The sequence below is a fragment of the Saccopteryx bilineata genome, chromosome 2 (assembly GCF_036850765.1).
Source record: "Saccopteryx bilineata isolate mSacBil1 chromosome 2, mSacBil1_pri_phased_curated, whole genome shotgun sequence".
Classification (NCBI taxonomy): domain Eukaryota; kingdom Metazoa; phylum Chordata; class Mammalia; order Chiroptera; family Emballonuridae; genus Saccopteryx; species Saccopteryx bilineata.
In genome coordinates, this window is record NC_089491.1 from 96,487,640 (window position 1) to 96,505,772 (window position 18,133).

Consider the following 18,133-nt stretch of genomic DNA (forward strand, 5'->3'; position numbering starts at 1 on the left):
CACTCAGTTTTTCTTTAAAAAGTCTAATTTCCATTTTACCTCCCTGCCATGTGAACTGAACGTTGAAATAGTTGGGCAACAACTCGATTCAAAACCCCGGGTTTTCCCTGCGCGGGTCCTTCCCAGGGTGCTGTGGCTCACGCACGACTCTGCAAAACCAGGAGTCCCCGGCCAGCTTCCGCCCAGCCGGCGACAGCCGTGCCCCGCCCCCAATAGTCCGAGATTTGTCGGAATTGTCCCGCGATGCCCTCGCCAGTCCCAGAGTGCACTGCGGCGCGCGCGGCTCCACTGCCGAGCGGCCGCGGGAAAATTCCAAAAAAAGACAAAGCAAAACAAAAAACCAGTACGAGGCAAAGCCAAATTTTCCAGCCACAGAATTGAGGCGGTGGCATCCTTTCCGCCACTGCCCAAACTGCTGAAGCAGCTCTGGCGCGGACCACCAGATAAGAGAGGCCACAGAACGAGGGCGAAGACGACTGCTCCCCTTGGGGGGTCTGGCCGACACGTCAGCCGGGGCGTAGGGTGTAGGGACGGAAGGCTCGCGAGAACGTCCGCCGCGGTCTTGGCCGGTAGGTGGGTGAGCGAGGCTCCCGCCGCGTGCTGGGGGTGAGGGGGAGATGTGGGCAGGGGCGTGAGGCGGTGCCAGCCCACGAGGGGCGGTGTTGCCGGCGGGGGCGTGGTTGGGGGCGGGGCACGCCAGGGGGTGGGACCGGCAGGGGCCCCATGAAAGGGAACCCCGGGAGAGGTGGGAGCTGGGACTTGGCATTTTGGTTCTTTTTGTGTTTTAAGGCGGGCAGCTCTGTGTTCTTAACGGAGGGATGCAGAGATGAATTTCTTCACCCATGGTCTGTGGGAGCTGTGAAGAGCTCGCCTCCTTGAACCATCTTCCCCTACAGCTGGCCATGTGCTCTCCGCTCCCCTTCCTGCCACGGCGCTGGGAGGGGGCGAAGCCGGATTAGAGGGGCCCGGGGCGCGGTTGTTACCCTTCTGGCCCTTCAGACCCTTTATCCCAGGGCTGGAGGAAGGTTCTGATGGGCTCTCATCTCCCTACAGCTCTGTTTGACCGCCAGGCCAAATCGGGGCCAAAGCCCTTTGTTACTTGCCCTTTTTTGTTTTGTTTTTTTCTTCTTCTTCTTTTTTTTTTTTAACGTGGTTAGGCTTACAACCATGGCCATGTTGTGCGGGCTAGAGGTCTGGAGAGGGGAAAAAGATGTGAAGTTTTTGAAACATGAGATTTTGGGGGCCAGAATTTTAAGGAAGGAGGCCGAGGAATATTCTAGCCAAGACCTGTGTGTGCCTGGGCTTTTGTCTTAACCTGAAACTTGGAAAGCTCCTGGGCTACTTGGGTTTATTCTAACCTGTGTCCCATTTAATACATCTTAACTGCAGTGTGATTGATGTATCATTTATCAGAGGAACAGGGCATTTTTGGGCCACCCAACTTCAACTATTTATAGATGTCACTCACCTTCAGTGATGTGCAGCTCAGAACATTTTCTCATTATTCCTCTCAAGAGGGGAGGAAAGGTTGTTACAAATAATGGAATTCATACCATGTGTTGGGATCATTTATTACATAAGCTTAGATAGAAAACATGTTCATTGTGACTTTATCCATTTAAACCAAATTGATGTTTCAATCTAATGTACTGTGCCAGATTCACATGAAAGGAAGCACACATGTACATTACTCATATACACATAGAAGAAAGACTACATCAGAAAAGAATTTGCTTTTCTTAGTTATATCAAAGGCCTTTTTACCCCAGAGTAAAAGATCCTGCTTCTTTAGAATTGGACTAATTATACTTTGGTATATTATACATTTTAATTCATTTTTCATTATTCAGTCATATTCCTCTTGATTTCTTGAAAAACATTTACTAAGGTTCCAGAAAAGAGAAGCAAACTGTATTAGAATTTTTTGTTACGTTCTTTAATAAAAATCATGAACTTGATTGATTGTCTGGGTGTGGAAGATGTGTTTCTGCATGCATGTGAAACTGTGCATGTACATTTTAAAATAAATGATATTTTAAACTAGTTCCATATTTCAGCAAGTAGTTCCAGTAACAATTATACAAATTTTGTATTTATGAAAACCAGCTACAGGGAGGCCAGCCTGGGCAGTAGAAAGTTGGATTGATATACTAGACTGCAGACAGTGCCAGAGAAATTTCACATGTGTGGCAGTTCCAAGTTGGTAGTGGTGAAGCCTCAAATCAGGCTTGAAATCAGCACCAAATGGATTTATAAAGTTTTATTTTAGGCTTGGGTAGAAGTGACTTTTTAAAAATGAAAGAACACCTATAGGAGAAGTACCTTCAGTTTGCAGTGTTTTAATAAAAATACAGAAGTATTGAAGGAAAAGTTAAAAATGCATCAGAAAAGTTAGATAACAATGTAAACCTTGAGTATTTTATTTCCTAATAAATGTCAACTTTTGAGGGGGCAAAGGACTCAGTTTGGAAGAGACCTTGCAAAGTTATCTGGTTTGTTCTCTTAGGTTCTTCATAAACTCTTTTGAGTATATAGAAATCATTTCCTTTTTAAGGTCTATAATATTGGAATATCTATAATTTTCCTGATACCTTTCTCTAGTTACAAGAAGGCAGAGTTCATGTGGAAATCACCTTTTTGAAATGATATACTCTGTTTTCTAGAGAACTGATTGTTTTTTAGTAAATTTAGTAGATTTTTGGAATTACATAATGATCACAATTCTGTTTTAAAATATTTGCATCACCATAGCAAGTTTGTGTGTGCAAGTTCATACTCACTCCTGGCTCTGGCTTTCAGCCTTGGGCAACCATTGATTTGCTTTCTGTCTCTATAGATTAGCCTTTCTGGACATTTCATATAAATGAATTCATAAAATAAGTGCTGTCTTGTGTCTGGTTTTCTTCATTTAGTATAATGTTTTTGAAATTCATCTGTGCTGTAGCATGTATCAGTAGTTGGTTTATTGCTGAGTAGTATCCCATTTTGGAATTACAACACATTTTGTTTATCCATTCATCAGTTGGTGGACACGAGTTGCTTCTATTTTTGGCTATGAGGAATAATGTTGCTTTGAGTATTTGTGTGCAAGTCTTTGTGTGGACATATGTTTTCATTTTTCTTGGATACCTGTGATTGGAATTGCTGGATTGTATAGTAAGTTCATGTTTACCTTTTAAAAACTGCCAAACTGTTTTCTACTTTGTACCATCTTCTATTCCTACCAGCAATGTATGAAGATTTCAATTTTCCATATCTCCACTTATTGTCTCTTTCTTAAAGCCATCGTAGAGGGTGTGAAGTGGTTTGTCCCTGTAGTTTTAGTTTGCATTTCCCTATTGGCCAATGATATTGAACATATATTCATGTGCTTATTAGCAATTCCTTTGTCATCTTTGAGATGTCAATGAAATCTTTTGTCCATTTTTTTTATTTGGTTATCTTATTTTGGGGTTTTAAGCATTTTTTATTTATTCTAGATACAAGCCCATTATCAGAAACAAGTGCAAATAATTTCAGACAGAGACAGGAGGTGAGAGAGAAAGAGGGAGGAGAGAGATTAGAGATATCAACTTGTAATTGCTTAGCTTTAGTTGTTCATTGATTACCTCTGCTACGTGCCTTGACCCAGGGGCTCCAGCTGAGCCAGGCATCTTGGGATCATGACAGTCTTACCGTGCTCAAGCCAGCAACCCCATACTCAAGCTGGCAAGCCCAATCTCAAGCCCATGAGCCCATGCTCAAACCAGTGACCTTGGGGTTTTGAACTGGGGACCCTGGTGTCATGGAGCAGTGCTCTAGCCACTGTGCCACCACTGATCAGTCTCATGTTATCTTTTAAATAACAAATTTTTTCTTAAAGTATGGATCATGCTTTAAGTTTCTGATCAATTTCTGTTAACTTTTGTGTATGACATGTGGGTCCAAATTCTTCCTCTTTTTGTTTGTTGATATCCAATTGTTTTAGCACTATCTGTTGAAAAAACTGTTCTTTCTTCATTTAATTGCCTTGGCACTTTTGTCAAAAATCAATTGACCATACATTATTTCTGGGCTCCCATTTCTGTTTCAGTGATCTGTATGCCTGTTCTTGTATCAGCAGCATGCTGTCTTCATTATGGCAGCTTTATAGTAAATTTTGGTAGTATAATTTCATCCTTTTTTTTTTTTTTCAAATTGTTTTGGCTATTCTGGCTTTCTACATTTCCATATAAATTTTAGTATCATCTTGTCATTTTTTCCAAAAAAGCCTGCTATGATGAATTTTAATAGGAATTACGTTGACTCTGTAGATCTGTTTGGTGGAGAATTGCCAGTTTAACATGAACATGAAATGTCTGTTTGTTAGATCTTGAATTTCTTTCAGCCATGTTTTATAATTTTCCATGTGCAAGTCTTGCCCTTCTTTTGTTAACTTTTTTCAGTGTTTCATTTTTGATGCTATTGTGAGTGGACCTTCTTCAAATTTCATTTTGGATTGTTCATTGCAAGTGTATAAAAATACTGCTGATGTTTGTATATTGATCTCAGTTGATGTTCGTATATTGATCTAGTGTCCTGTAACTGTTTATTACTTCATGCAGGTTTTTTGTTTGTTTTGTTTTTGTGAATTTCTTAGGATTTTCTATATATACTATCATGTTATTTATGAATATAGACAGTTTTACTTCTCTCATGGTGTCTGGATGCTGTTTCTTGTTTTGTTTTGTTTTGTTTTTGCCTAGAACCTCTAGTACATTGCTAAATAGAAGTGAGGTGGGGAGAGTAGACATTCTTAACTTGTTCCTGATCGTAGGAGGAAAGCATTTAATCTTTCATCATTTCTTTTAAGTATGATGTTAGCTCTAAGTTTTTCATAAGTGCTCTTTATTAGGTTGAGAAGCTTTTCTGACTTTCCTTTCTGTTCCTATATTGTTGAGAGTTCTTATCATGAATAAATGTTGGATTTTGTCAGATGCTTTTCTGTATCTGTTAAGATGACCATTTTTTGGTGGTGGTTTTGTTTTTTTAGAGAGGAAGAGGCAGGGAGAGAGAGACAGAGAGCAGAGAGACAAGAACAGCTGTTCCTGTATGTGCCCTGACCAGGGGTTTGAACCGGAAACCTCTGCACTTCTAGACGATGATCCAACCAACTGTGCTATTTGGCCAGTTCTTCTTCTTCTTATTTTTTTGATTGATTGATTTGTAGAGAGACAGAATGGAAGGGGGAGAGAGAGGAGGGGGAAGGGAAGCATTCATTTATTGTTCTACTCAGTTGTGCTGCATTCATTAAGGTTGCTTCCCGTATGTGCCCTGACTGGGGATCAAACCTGCAACCTTGTCATTTCCAGGCGAAGCTTTGACTGAGCTAACTAGCCAGGACCGACCATGTGGTTTTATTTCTTTATTCTGCTAGTATGCTTTATTACATTAGTTGATTTTTTTTTAATTTTTTTAATTTTTATTTATTTATTCATTCATTCATTCTAGAGAGGAGAGAGAGTGAGAGAGAGAGAGAGAGAGAGAGAGAGAGAAAGAAAGGGGGAAGGAGCAGGAAGCATCAACTCCTATATGTGCCTTGACCAGAGAAGTGCAGGGCTTCGAACCGGCGACCTCAGCATTCCAGGTTGACACTTTATCCACTGCACCACCACAGGTCAGGCTACATTAGTTGATTTTTAAGTGTTATACTAACTTTGCGTTCCTGGGATAAATCTCACTTGGCCATGGTATATAATTCTTTTTATATGTTACTAGATTTGGTTTAGTAATATTGTGTTTAGGGTATTTATATTTGTGCTCATGAGGAATATTAGTGGGTAATTTTCTTGTGATCTTTGTCTGGCTTTGGTTTTATGGTAATACTCTATCTAAGAATGAGTTGGAAAATGTTCTCTCCTCTTATTTTTTTCTGAAATAGTTTAAATATTTGACAGAATTCACCTATGAAGTTATCTGTTCCTGGATTTTTCTTTATGGGAAAAATTTTAAATTACAAATTAAGAACAATTCTTTATTGCATTGGTTTTATTTATTGTTTTTCTGTTTTCTGTTTAACTGATTTCCACTCTAATCTTTATTATATCTTTTTGCTGTGGGTTTAGTTTGCTCTTATTTTTCTAGTTTCTTAAGATAGAAGCTTACCTTACTGATTTGAGACATTTATTCTTTTCTAATTCAACTTTTCAAAGTTATAAATTTCTCTTTAAGCACTGTTTAAAAAGTATCTCACAAATTTTGATATGTTGTGTTTTGGTTTTCATTCACTTTAAGATATTTTCTGATTTTGTTTGTGATTTCTTTTTTTGACTCACTAACTACCTAACAAGATAGAGCTCTCATTTTATGAATTTGACTCCAAAGGCAAGAGAAGTGAAGGCAAAAATAAAGGAATGGGACGACATCAGACTAAGAAGTTTTTGCTCAGCAAGAGAAACTGATAACAAAATAAAAAGACAGCCAACTAAATGGGAAATGATATTTTCAAACAACAGCTCAGATAAGGGCCTAATATCCAAAATATACAAAGAACTCATAAAACTCAAACAAACAAATAATCCAATAAAAAAATGGGAAGAGGACATGAACAGACACTTCTCCAAGGAAGAAATACAAACGGCCAACAGATATATGAAAAGATGCTCATCTTCTTTAGTTATTAGAGAAATGCAAATCAAAACTGCAATAAGATACCACCTCACACCTGTTAGATTAGCTATTATTAACAAGACAGTAATAGCAAGTGTTGGAGAGGCTGTGGAGAAAAAGGAACCCTCATTCACTGTTGGTGGGAATGTAAAGTGGTAAAACCATTATGGAAGAAAGTATGGTGGTTCCTCAAAAAACTGAAAATAGAACTACCTTATGACCCAGCAATCCCTCTACTGGGTATATACCCCAAAAACTCAGGAACATTGATACGTAAAGACACATGCAGCCCCATGTTTATTGCAGCATTGTTCACAGTGGCTAGGACATGGAAACAACCAAAAAGCCCGTCAATAGATGACTGGATAAAGAAGATATGGCACATATACATTATGGAATACTACTCAGCCATAAGAAATGATGACATCGGATCATTTACAGCAAAATGGTGGGATCTTGATAACATTATATGAAGTGAAATAAGTAAATCAGAAAAAAACAGGAACTGCATTATTCCATACGTAGGTGGGACATAAAAGTGAGACTAAGAGACATTGATAAGAGTGTGGTGGTTATGGGGGGAGGGGGGAGAGGGAGAGGGAAAGGGGGAGGGGGAGGGGCACAAAGCAAACTAGATAGAAGGTGACGGAGGACAATCTGACTTTGGGTGATGGGTATGCAACATAATTGAATGACAAGATAACCTGGACATGTTATCTTTGAATATATGTATCCTGATTTATTGATGTCGCCCCATTAAAAAAATTAAATTATTAAAAAAAAAAAAAGAAAGAAAATCCTAAACCATTTACTGTGATAACAGACAGGAAATGATGGATTACAAATGTACTTTAGAGGGATTCACTGTTGACTTCTTGGCTATAACAGATCACAAAGTTAGAAAAGGTCAGAAGTGACCATGAAGTTTGGAGTCTACCTGATTATTGTCTTTTTCACAAAAGAAAGAACTAAAGCAGAAGGGAAGTTGTTGGTTGAGTGAAGTGATGAGAGGATTAAGTTTTGTTACCTTTTCTTCCTAATAATGCTCAGCTGGCAATACATGCTAAAGGCCAACATACCCCAAAATATACTGAGTTCATATATCTTTGCTAAATGGGATGTTTATAAACAATAAACTGCTTACATATAAGAACTGCAGGATTCCATACATTGGTGGGACATAAAAACGAGACTAAGAGACATGGACAAGAGTGTGGTGGTTACGGAGAGGGGGGTAGGGAGGAGGGAAGGAGGAAGAGGGGGAGGCGGGAGGGAGAGGTGCACAAAGAAAACTAGATAGAAGGTGATGGAGGACAATCTGACTTTGGGTGATGGGTATGCAACAGAATTGAATGACAAGATAACCTTGGCCCTGGCCGGTTGGCTCAGTGGTAGAGCGTCAGCCTGGCGTGCAGAAGTCCTGGGTTCGATTCCCGGCCAGGGCACACAGGAGAAGCGCCCATTTGCTTCTCCACCCCTCCCCCTCTCCTTCCTCTCTCTCTCTCTCTTCCCCTCCCACAGGGAGGCTCCAATGGAGCAAAGATGGCCCCGCGCTGGGGATGGCTCCTTGGCCTCTGCCCCAGGCACTAGAGTGGCTCTGGTCACAACAGAGCGATGCTCCAGAGGGGCAGAGCATGGCCCCTGGTGGGCAGAGCGTCGCCCCCTGGTGGGCGTGCTGGGTGGATCCTGGTCGGGCGCATGCCGGAGTCTGTCTGTCTCTCCCTGTTTCCAGCTTCAGAAAAAAAAAAAAAAAAGATAACCTGGACATGTTTTCTTTGAATATATGTACCCTAATTTATTGATGTCACCCCATTAAAATTAATAAAAATATATTAAAATTAATTAATTAAAAAACCAAACTGCTTACATATTCAAATGCAAATAGTTTATTTCACTGGGATTTAGCTTATTGTTAATCAATAAATCAGTAAGTAAAGAAAGAAAAAAAAATCATCTTAAACCATTTAGTCTTCTCATTATCTGCTCTTATATTTTGTCTACCATTCCATCTCAAATGCTATGGTCTTCTGTTAAACCATTCCAATAGGAAAAATACAATGTTTTACAGGGGATCAAATTGCAAGCTTGAAAATTGTAAACTATTGTAAGTCTTCTGCATCTAAATTATGATTTGGAATGTTTTCATTCTTTATATGGCTTCTTTTAAAACACCTGACAACATCACAATATGGTTTACTAGTTGGTCCTTTCAGAGAATTCTAAATTACTGACCCATTAAAAACAGAAATGTGACAGAAAAAAAAAAAGATAGAGCTCTCTTTCTTATGAATCAGTAAATTTTCACTCTTTCCCAAAATGAGCAGATGCACAATCCCAAGAGTTATTGTATTTATTGCTGAATACATTACTTTTCAAAATCAGCGATAGTCCTGCTGAATAGTCCATTGCCTGAAGTCTAAAGTTAACTTTCAACAACTTTTATCTAAAGTAAAAATGGAAAAATAGAGAAGACAATTTCTAACACACACACACATATACACAAGCGCACATACATGCGTGTATGTGTATATTTTATATATATTTATATATGTGTATATATATATATTTATACACATGTATATATGTGTGTATATATATTTTTTACATACATATATATATATATAAAATAAGCAAATATACAAAACTACTACAGTCTTTGAGCTATAAGGCCATAATTGACATCTATGGCTTCTTTCCACTATCTGTTCTGTATTTTCTTTAACCTCAGCCAGGGCCTTAGATCTTGGAGTTTTATACCTGTGAGTGAGCAAACCTTTATTCTTGAGGGGTCTGAGATGTAGAGCCTTCTTGTGCTTTGCTCCCATTCAAAAGAGGCAGTTTTATACAGGACTGTATCGATGAGTCAAAAATAGCACACATACACACATGTGTGTGTGGTATATGCTACCTCTAAAATTAGAAAAGTCCTGCCCCAGCGTTGAACTCTTTGCATGGTAGGTGGTGCAAGGTGGAGCAACTTGTATTTCATCTTGTAGAGCAGTAGTAGTCAACCTGGTCCCTACCGCCCACCAGGTTGCGTTCCAGCTTTCATGGTGGGCGGTAGTGGAGCAACCAAAGTATAAATAAAAAGATAGATTTAACTATAGTAAGTTGTTTTATAAAGATTTATTCTGCCAAACTTAGCGAAAATCTGACATAAAGTACTTGGTAAGTAATTATTATTATATGCTTTAATTTGCTGTAACTCTGCTTTATAAATTTTATAAAGTAAAGTTACCTCCCTACTTTATAAATCACCATTACTGTGGAACTGGTGGGCGGTTAGAAAATTTTACTACTAACAGAGATACAAAAGTGGGCAGTAGGTATAAAAAGGTTGACTACCCCTGTTGTAGAGGATATCTCAACATGCCCCAGGCCAGGAATTGGCAAACTGTGGCCTGGGGGCCAAATCTGGCCTGCTGCCTGTTTTGAATGACCTGTGAGGTAAGAATGTTATATATATATATATATATATATATACACACACACACACACACACACACACACATATACACACACACATATACACACACATGTATATATATGTATATGTATATAATATATATATATATTTTGACAGAGAGTCAGAGAGAGGGACAGATAGGGACACACAGACAGGAAGGGAGAGAGATGAGAAGCATCAATTCTTTTTGCAGCTCCTTAGTTGTTCAGTGATTGCTTTCCCATATGTACCTTGGCTGGGGAGCTACAGCAGAGCAAGTGATCCCTTGCTCAAGCCAGCGACCTTAGGCTCAAGCCAGCCACCTTGGGGTTCAAGCCAGCGACCATGGGGTCATGTCTATGATCCCATGCTCTAGCCATCGATCCCTTGCTGAAGCTGGTGAACCCGTGCTCAAGCCGGATGAGCCCATGCTCAAGCCCTCGACCTTGGGGTTTCGAACTTGGATCCTCCTTGTCCCAGTCCGATGCTCTATCCACTGCACCACCACCTGGTCAGGCTGTTTTTTATATTTTTAAGTGTTTGGGGGGAAGAAAAGAATATGTGACAGAGACCATCTAACGTACTTGCTACTTCTTGCTCATCAGGCGCATTCAGCATAATGTTCATGTAGTGGACCAGTATGATGTTTTATGGCAAGACGAGTCTCTCTAGCTCTTGTGGCCTACGTGGCTTTCCCAGTGCTCAGCTCCCATAGCTTGAGTGGGTCTGCCAGCATAGGGCAGCTTCAGTGCAGTGCTTCTGGATTCTTGCATCTCCCCTAGCGCAGGGCCCCTGAGCACAGAGGACTCCGCCAGTGTCAGGCCTTCTGGGTGCAAAGCATCTGCTGCAGCACCAGGACTCCTGGGCATGTGGGCTCTCCAGTGCTTGTTCCAGTAGCACTGTGGCCAGCAGTGCCCAGCTGCCAACAACTTACCGCAGTATCCCTCACTGATGACTTTGTAACTGAGTGCTTCTGCTGAGGCACCTCGTCATGAACAGCTTTCCATGGCATCCTGCAGGGTGGGTATCTGGCAAGTTATAAAAAGTGAGCTTCCAGCAAGTTCTGCTGGCGCAGCACCCACAGAGACTTCACTGCTATTCAGTGAGCCATGACTATGCTCTCTCCAGCAAGGTCTAGACCTCATTTGGGTACAAAAGATTGTGCTCTTGCTTGGGCACTGTATCTTAGCTCTGGGAGGACTAGGTGCTCCTGGCATCTGCTATCCCTGTATTTTTTAATTCTCTTTACTTCTGACTAGCTAATCTCTTGTTACACCAATCCATTGTGCTTTATATTTAATTTTCCCCATTCAAATTACAATGTGATTTCTCTGTCCTGATTGAACCCTATTAATTGTCTTGAATTGTGAAAGTGAAATCTAGAGTTACCACCACTTCTGTATGACAAAAGGTAGGTTTTGGTGAGAATATGGCAGGCTTTTGTAGAGTGATGAATTGGGCTTTCTATTTCCTTTGTTCCTTCCCAGGCCTTTGAAAATTAGAACCAATACAGGTACCTGGGAAAGGGGAGTTAGAGAGTAGGAGGGGCGGGGAAGAGGAAAGGAACTGGGCTGTGGTCAGTGTCATGGCGGGCCCAGATAACCTGACTTTATATCTGTCTGGCTGTAGTTCACATTACTTTTTATCTCATGGTTTTCATTTTTCAGATTTCTGGGACTTTTTTTTTAAGAGGCCCCAAACCGATTTTGTAGTAAAAAAATATATATGGCATATAAGCATTTTATGTAAGTTTAATCTATTTTAGCAGAATCTGAGATCTTGGGTCTGGACTCTAGTGACTACTCATAAGACAGTTGAGCCTGCTGTTTTTCACACACAGAGAATGATTCAGGGCAGGCCTTACTGAAGAATATGAGTTGGTTCTGTGATCTGTTACCTGGTCAGGTTTGAAGGTACCTAATTGCTAAACTGTTTTTCGTCTGTCATAGGAATTTAGAGGTACTACTGTATTTACTGTCGTGACTTCCAACATCCACCTGGGGCTGATTCTTTTTTGTTTCTTTATTTAAATCAATAACATAATAAGTCCTCCTTGTACTTAACCCTAACCCTGTCTCTTTGGTTCTGCTTGTACTTTTCTGTGCTGTTCTCACAGATTTTCTTATCAACTTCTAATTCCTTGCTGGTCAATTCTGATTATGAGTAATTACTTTTCCTCTGTCCTTATGCATAAATTTATACTATTGTTTTATGTGTGTATTCCTTATGTCTACAACACTTAGCAAGCTCCTTCAAGATTGTTGACCTTAGGGGTGCCTACCAAGCATCCTTTCCTCCTATCTTCCTTCCCAACAGGGCATAGATTTTCTTTCAATAGTTAACATTATGTAGACTTCAGGGAACACTTGTTGACTCTGGAATTGACTGTGATTGGCTTAAAACAATTTCCCTTAAAATAAGCAATAAAACTTTCATGGTCACAAGTACTGGCTAGGATGGGCATAAGCTTTAGCAAGTCTAGTCAGAATACATATGAAGTCTCTTACTTGGGATGCCAGACTTTAAGTGTATAATTTGTTTTGGGTGGCATGGTTTGTAATGTGACTCCTGTAATGACTAAGCTATTTTGCTGCTATGAGGGAAGCATGATGGAAGAATGGCTCAACTGTGAAGTCTGCCCTATCTCTGTACTTGCCAGTTTTCTTGAACCAATAGATTTCTTTTATTGTTTTAGGCAGATTTGATTGGTGTGGCGGAGACACTTATAGTTTAGCCCTAGCTTTCTGAACTTGGAGTTTTCAAATGTTTCTTTGTCCAGTATGGGTTATGATTCCATAGCCTATTCCTACAGATCAGAGTTTGTAATAAAAGACTTTTAGAATGTATTTTTGGACATTTCTAATTTCAAATGAGATCTCATTTCTGATTCTTTTTTGATGCTGTTTGCCATGTATCTGTAATCATTGGCCTTGAAAATGAGTAATTCTAAGCATGGCATTTTATTTATCAAGTAGAAGTTTCTGTAGTATTTTGCACCCAAGAGAATGTCCTTATTTTGATTCTGACCAGCACCATTCAATTTCTTAGTTGTTATACTAAAAAGGTTGGCAAAACTAGTATAAGTATTGCTTGCTGGTATATATTGACGAACTGGTATTTTTGAAACTATGTAGCCAGTTTTAGCATAACAAACAATGTTTTCATATGAAAGCCATAATAAGGTTGATTTTATTTTACATTTTAGTGATTTTAAGTTAAGATAATTGCTATGGAAAATATCTTGAATTTTGGTAGTGACATTTTTTGGAGATATGAAAAGCTAGAAATTTATTTCATTATATGATATGAAAGTTTTTGGTATCTGTTTAGTTTTACAAGTGTACTCTGTACACATTTAATGTATGCCTAACTGTACTAAATCCTTTTAGTTTTAAAAGAACTTAAGTCTAATTTGTTTAATTTTAAAATAATTTGAGTTTTTAAAGAATTATTTATTCTTGAGACAAAATGGTAAAAATGGAACAAGTCATATTCTTATACTAGTTCAGAATCATCTTTGGTTACATTGTTTTGTGGCTACAGTGGCTATGACTAGCTGACCATTAATTATTTTAAAAGAAGAAGTGGTACGTACATACAATGGAATACTACTCAGCCATAAGAAATGATGACATTGCCATTTACAACATCATGGATGGACCTTGAGAACATTATACTAAGTGAAATAAGTAAATCTGAAAAAGCTAAGAACTATATTTCTCACATAGGTTGGATATAAAAATGAGACCCGGACATAGATAAAAAGTGACATGATTACAGGGGTGTTGGGGGAGAGGGTTTGGAGGAGGGGAGATGGGGAAAGGGAGTAAAGAGGGACAAATATATGACGATGGAAAATGATTTGACTTTGGGTGATGGGTACACAACATAATCAATAGTTCAAAAGCTATAGAGATGTTTACCTGAAGCCTATGTGCGCTTACTGATCAATGTCACCCCATTAAATTAAATTTTCTAAATAAAATTATTAAAAAATTTTAATTGAGGTATTGTTTTTATACCGTGAGCTACACATAAGTGAAAACACATAAAATTGTGTCCTTTAACATATGAGACTATCACCACAGTTAAGGTAATGAACACATATCATCCCTCCCAATTTTCAAGTACCCCTATGTCATCCTCCCTCCCATTCCATTCTACATTACCCCCCCACCCATTCCCAGCAGTTACTAATCTGTTTTCTGTCATTATAAATTAATTTGCAATTTTCTATAATTTTTTTCAAATGGAGTCAGAGTATGTACTCTTTATTGTCTGTCTTTTTTCACTTTAATACAGTTGTTTTGAGTGTTCGTGTTGTAGCAAGTATTAATAGTTTATTCCTTTTTATTGCTGAATGGTATTTCATTGTTTGGATATAGCACAGTTTATCTTTCACCTTTTAATGGACATTTAGGTAGAATCCAGTTTTTGACTATACAAATAAAACTGTTGTGAATATTTATGTACAAGTCCTTGTATGGACACACACTTTCCACTAGATTTCTCTTGGGTAAAATCTAGTATTGTGTTGGAATTCAAGCCATGATGTCCTAATGGGGCTGAAGGACATTACTTTGGGATTTTACTGAGGGACAGTAATCCAACTTTCGATGCCTAGGTTCTTAGTTGGCTGAGGCATCTATATACATCTCTAGGCATTTATTTAATAAATATTGAACAACGTATTAGTCTCAGTAAATGCTAGCTGTGGTAACAAACTCGTAAATATCAGTGGCTTATCATATGCCAATTTTGCTGATGTCACAGTCCCATGCATGTTAGATGTCTCTTTTGTGCAGTTATCCCTGGTGCAGATTTTTTGCAGTCTCCAGGATCTGGCCCCTCCCATTTTCTAGCTGCACTGACTCAGAGGCCTTTATTTCCAGCCTTGTGATTTTTTTTTTTATTTTTTTTTGTATTTTTCTGAAGCTGGAAACGGGGAGACAGACAGACTCCCGCATCCGCCCGACTGGGATCCACCCGGCATGCCCACCAGGGGCGATGCTCTGCCCACCAGGGGGCGATGCTCTGCCCCTCCGGGGCGTCGCTCTGCCGAGACCAGAGCCACTCTAGCGCCTGGGGCAGAGGCCAAGGAGCCATCCCCAGCACCCGGGCCATCTTTGCTCCAATGGAGCCTCGGCTGCAGGAGGAGAAGAGAGAGACAGAGAGGAAGGAGAGGGGGAGGGGTGGAGAAGCAAATGGGCGCTTCTCCTGTGTGCCCTGGCCGGGAATCGAACCCTGGACTTCTGCATGCCAGGCCGTCGCTCTACCACTAAGCCAACCAGCCAGGGCCTCCAGCCTTGTGATTTTTAAGATGAAAGGCAGTCTGTCAGCACTAGCTCTGACTTCTCTTTGATAATAGCTGGAGAAGCTAAGCTCCGGCTGTGTTCTGTGGATGGTGCGTTGTCCGTCAGATTGTTTTACTTGTTTACTTTACCTATTGTGGACATTTGCATTTATGACGTTTATCTAAAGTAATTTACTAACTTTTGAATCATTTTGAAATGCATTCCATTGTCAAACTAACAGGGAAAAAATGGATAGGTAGTTCAGATAAAATTTTTCATATTATTGGAGAAATTACTACAATAATCTATATTCTATGGTGAATTTAAAGTTTCATACTTATAGAAAAAAGAATTATTATTCCTGCACAAATAATATACCATATACTCTTTAGGTATCAACACTTTTGTTCTGTTGGTTTTAAAAACATTTTTTTTTTTTTTCATTTTTCTGAAGCTGGAAACAGGGAGAGACAGACAGACTCCCGCATGCGCCCGACCGGGATCCACCCGGCACGCCCACCAGGGGCAACGCTCTGCCCACCAGGGGGCGATGCTCTGCCCATCCTGGGCGTCGCCATGTTGCGACCAGAGCCACTCTAGCGCCTGGGGCAGAGGCCACAGAGCCATCCCCAGCGCCCGGGCCATCTTTGCTCCAATGGAGCCTTGGCTGCGGGAGGGGAAGAGAGAGACAGAGAGGAAAGCGCGGCGGAAGGGTGGAGAAGCAAATGGGCGCTTCTCCTGTGTGCCCTGGCCGGGAATCGAACCCGGGTCCTCCGCACGCTAGGCCGACGCTCTACCGCTGAGCCAACCGGCCAGGGCAAAAACATTTTTTAATTAATTTATTTTTTTTACTTCTCTTGGTTTCTTGGTTCATCTCTAACATGACTTTGGTTATAAACCCTAGTAAATGTGTTTCACGCTTTTCCAAATTAGTTTCATATAGATTGTATGTGATTCTTACAGTAACCCTAAGAGCCAAGGTGAGGCAGGCATTAAAAAAGAAAAAAATAAAGTGGAGCCTTTTCAGAAAAGTTAATTTGAACCTGGATCAGGGTGTTCCTGAGAGATTGCCCCAAAATGAGAATCTCTGCTGAAGAATTTCTGCTGTTCTGTTTATGCAACTTTTAAATGTATCTCAATCATTATGGCACGATAACCTTTTAATTACGGAAAGAGATGCGCACTTCTCATTACCCAGATTCAACTGATTTCAGCAGAATACCTTCACCTTCAACAATAACTTCTCTTTGAAACGTTTATAGAGAAGGAAACTGAGGATAGTTACAAAGCTGTTTACTGTTATCCAGGAAATTAAACTCGTCTGGTGTTCTATTCATTGCACCAGCAGCCCCATGTCTGAGGGTTGTTGAAGCTTCCCATTGAAACTTTCTTAAGAAGTCTTCTAGACGGCTTTATAGTTGCATCTTTCTATTGTGTAAATAGTGGTATTAGAAGAAATGTGGTTTCTAAATACTGCCTAGCCAGTTTCTGCTTGGTTACGGGCCCTGAGAGCCTCCATGAGAGCCAGAAAACAAATTAGATCCACTGTGAATTTGATATGCATCTCTTTTCCCCAAACAAAATTTGAATTCCACAAACACAAATTGAGTCATTTTCCAAATGTTTATACATGAATGGAAGTTCTCATCCTAACCTTCTGTAACCATTACCATAGAACTTTTGAAGGCCATGATGCATTTGTTGTACCATGTTAATCCAAAACAAAACTTTATTCTGACTTAACTTGTAGCCCTGGAGAGATACCAAACTTATTTCCATTGACCAGTCTGTCATGTTTGTACCAACTAGATCTAAAAACTGCATAAGGGAGTGCCATGCTGCAGAGACAGTATTATAGTTGTAAACACAAGTACAGCTGTTACAAATCTAGCAAAACCTCAGATTAAACAATTTAAAATTTACTGAAGATGACATTCCAGACCCATTTTTCATAATATAAACACTCTGGACCATGCCTTTGCAATGAGTAGGATTGTCATTAATATTAATGCCACTGAATTCAAGGTTGGGAAGTCATTTCTTTTTTGAGCTTTATTTTCACTCCTAATTTTGGAATAAAGTATGTTTTTAAAAAGTCTAAAGTATGGCGTGTTTATTTATAGCCTGAAGAAAAGCTGATCCTGTTGCTTTTGAATTGTAGGAATGCAAAAATACAGTATATTTTATCCTTTCTTTATGGTCTTTAAACTTAATTTGTTAGAATTAAATTTGGCAAAAATTAGCTATTACTGGAATCCAATTTAATTGGTCAATTAAAAAAATAAAAAGACACTAAAAATAATTGATATTCTAGATTTGTATTAGTTTGACCTTTTAGCTTTATTCAAGAAATTAATTTTATTCTAAATGATTCAGAGCACTTTTTTTGGGGGGGGGGGTATCTTATCTCTCATCTAGACCAATGTGGGACTAGCCTCTCATAGCTGTGCTCTTAATTTGTGTTTACTTAGTGAGACGGCTGGTGAGGTATCAGTTTGACAATATATTTTCTGTGGTCTGATTTCCTATAAAATCTTTTATGATTTTTATTCAACTTAAGAGTACAAAGAATCCACTAGAACTGGGCCAAATAATTTTTGGTTGGGGACAGGGTGGTTGTTTGTTTTTGTTCGCTTGTTTATTGGTGAGCTCATTTTAAATTTCATTTGCCTTTACTAATTATCTTCAGTGGACTTTGGGCGAAGTTTCTTTCTCTTTTTTCTCCCTCCCTCCCTCCCTCCCTCCCTCCCTCCCTCCCTTCCTTCCT

General features: G+C 39.4%; 1 protein-coding gene across 2 annotated transcripts in view; it reads left to right on the forward strand.

Moving 5' to 3' along the window:
* Positions 1-289: 289 nt before the first annotated feature.
* Positions 290-18,133, forward strand: part of FANCC (FA complementation group C) — a 302,788-nt gene continuing 284,944 nt past the window's right edge. For both annotated transcript variants that reach the window (XM_066257424.1, XM_066257425.1), the window contains exon 1: positions 290-569. The gene's annotated coding sequence lies outside the window, so the exon portion shown is untranslated. The remainder of the gene's footprint in view (positions 570-18,133) is intronic.